Here is a 2,500-nt window from a genome sequence, read left to right on the forward strand (position 1 = left end):
AGCGGTGGATCACTCGGCTCGTGCGTCGATGAAGAACGCAGCTAGCTGCGAGAATTAATGTGGTGCAGGACACATTGATCATCGACCCTTCGAACGCACTTGCGGCCCCGGGTTCCTCCGGGGCTACGCCCGTCTGAGCGTCGCCGACGGTTCAATCGCCGCGAGCGCGAGCCCGCCTCCGCCCGGGTTCCGGGCGCCTCCCTGCGCGGCGCGGGGATCGGCGTCCGAGTCCCCGGCGGGCGGCGAGGGGCCGCCTCCGGCGCGGCTGGGGTTCGCGGGCCCTCGGGCCTCCGTCCCCCCAAGTCCAGACCCCGACGGCGTCCGTCCCGTACCGCCGGCCTGCCCCGCTCCCCGCCCCGGTGGCGGCGGAGCGAGGGGGGGAAGGTCGTCCGTTCCGCCCGCGTGCGTCGCTCCCGTCCGGGGACGCCCCGAGCGCGTTCGCCCGTGGCCGCGGCCCCTCCCTCTGCGGGAGGCGGCTGACGGCCCCGGCGCGGCGCGACGGGCCCCGTCTCCCGAGTCGGCTCCGGCGTCGCACGCGAGGTGTGCGGCCGGCCGGTCGGTCCGGTCGGGGCGCGCCCGCTCCGCGCGGCTGTCTGCGGTGTTACCGTCGCATGCCCGTGCGCGAGCGTGGTGCGTCCCGGCCCGCCGGCCGGCCGCGGCCCGTGTTCGGACGTTTCCCCGTGGGCCCTCGCGGTGAAGGGGGCGGCGTCCGGGATGGTCTCGGCGTGGCGCCGCGCCTCCCTCGGAGGGGGCGGCGGGCGGTCTCGCGGCCGCCCGCCGCCCGCTCTCGTCCCAGAGAGGCGCAGAGGAAGAAAGCCAGTCCGGGCGGGCCCCTCGCTCCCTCCCGCCCCGCTCGCTCCTACGGACGGCGGTCGACCTCGTCGTCGCCGGGCCCGGGGAGCGGCCGGGGGGGTGGTGTGTGGGATCGGTCCGCCCGGTCGGCGCCCGGCGGAGCGGCACGGCCGCGTCCGCTTCGCGGCCCGCTCCGGCGCGAGACGCGAAGGAAGAAAAGGGCGAGCGACGTTGTCAAGAGGCGAGGGGCGCGCGACGGCCGTTCGCGCGCGCGAGGGCGCCACGAGCGAGCGAGAGACGCCGAGGGGAGGCCGGGGCCCGCGGCGGGCCGTCCCGTCTGACTCTCCCCCCCCGGGGGGGTTTCGGGCCGGGGACGCCGCTCGCGGTGCCGGGCCGCGCGCCCTCCGTCCTACCTGCGGCGCGTGCGGGACCGGATGGCGCCGTGCCCCGGACGTCCGAGGCGGTGCCGGTGCGCGTTCCCGCCCTCCCTCTCACCGGGAGGAAGGGGGCGCGGGCCGGGCCGTCCGGGCGGCGGGCCTCCGTGCCGGTCGCCGCTGCGCGTCCGAGGGGCGGTGACGCGCGTCCTCCGGCGCCGCGACCAGGGCTTCCCCGCCGTCGTTGGCTGGGCCGTGACCCGAGCTGCCCGGGCGGGGCTCGACGGGTCTCCTCGTCGCGAGCCCCGCGCCACCCGCTCCGGGGTCCTCTCCTCCTCCGCGGCCTCCGCCCGGCGGCCGAGCGCGTCGCCCTGTCTCGCTTCGTCCGCTCGTCCTTCCTTCCTTCCGCCTTCGTGACCGAGTGCCGGACCCGGCGGACCGGCCCGGCTCCCGCTCCTCTCCCCCTCGGGTGCGTCGGACCGGTCGGAGGGGAACTTCCGCCGGCCCGGTGGGCAGGAGGGGGCGGCGGCCGCCGCGGCCGTTTCCCAGCCCGGGCCCTCCCCTTCCGTGCGCGGCCGGCGCGCCGCCCGGCCGAGGCCGGGGCCGGCGGCGTCGCGGTCGCCGCGCCGGAGGGTCGGCCTCTTTCCGCGCCGCCAGTTTCCCTCCCCCAACACCGGGGCCGGGGACCCGGGGCGCCCGTCCCCCCCCCGGGTCGGCGGCGCTCCAAGCCCCCGCGCTGCCCCGCCGGCGGAGGCCGGGGACCGGGGAGCCCCGCCCCGCCCCTCCGCGTTCCCCCCCCAGCGGCGGTGGGGCCTCCCGAGCGGAGGGGTCCCGGGCCGAGCCGAGCGCCCGGTCTTTTTACCCGTTGAAACCCAGCTTGCGTCTCGTCTCGTTTTTTGTCGTTAACCAACAGTGACAACTCTTAGCGGTGGATCACTCGGCTCGTGCGTCGATGAAGAACGCAGCTAGCTGCGAAATTAATGTGGTGCAGGACACATTGATCATCGACCCTTCGAACGCACTTGCGGCCCCGGGTTCCTCCGGGGCTACGCCCGTCTGAGCGTCGCCGACGGTTCAATCGCTGCGAGTGCGACCCCCCGCCTCCGCCCGGGTTCCGGGCGCCTCCCTGCGCGGCGCGGGGATCGGCGTCCGAGTCCCCGGCGGGCGGCGAGGGGCCGCCTCCGGCGCGGCTGGGGGTCGCGGGGCCCCGGGGCTCCGGCCCCCCCAGTCCAGGCCCCCGCGGGGGCCGGCCCGGACCGCCGGGCTGCCCGCTCCGCCGCCGCTCCCGCCCGGTGGCGGCGGAGCGAGGGGGGGAAGGTCGTCCGTTCCGCCCG

The 2,500-nt window shown here is 78.3% G+C and overlaps 2 non-coding genes across 2 annotated transcripts in view; both read left to right on the top strand.

Annotated features, from left to right (window-relative positions):
• The window catches only part of LOC131185441 (5.8S ribosomal RNA), a 150-nt gene extending 7 nt beyond the window's left edge, over positions 1-143 (top strand). Inside the window, exon 1 of the ribosomal RNA XR_009152148.1 lies at positions 1-143. This exon is cut by the window's left edge and continues 7 nt beyond it. This is a non-coding gene — a ribosomal RNA (5.8S ribosomal RNA).
• A 1,940-nt stretch (positions 144-2,083) lies between these two features.
• LOC131185444 (5.8S ribosomal RNA) lies at positions 2,084-2,232 on the top strand. Its single transcript, XR_009152151.1, has one exon. It is a non-coding gene; the product is annotated as a 5.8S ribosomal RNA (ribosomal RNA).
• The last annotated feature ends 268 nt before the right edge of the window (positions 2,233-2,500 follow it).

Source organism: Ahaetulla prasina, chromosome 14 (genome assembly GCF_028640845.1).
Source record: "Ahaetulla prasina isolate Xishuangbanna chromosome 14, ASM2864084v1, whole genome shotgun sequence".
NCBI classification, from domain to species: domain Eukaryota; kingdom Metazoa; phylum Chordata; class Lepidosauria; order Squamata; family Colubridae; genus Ahaetulla; species Ahaetulla prasina.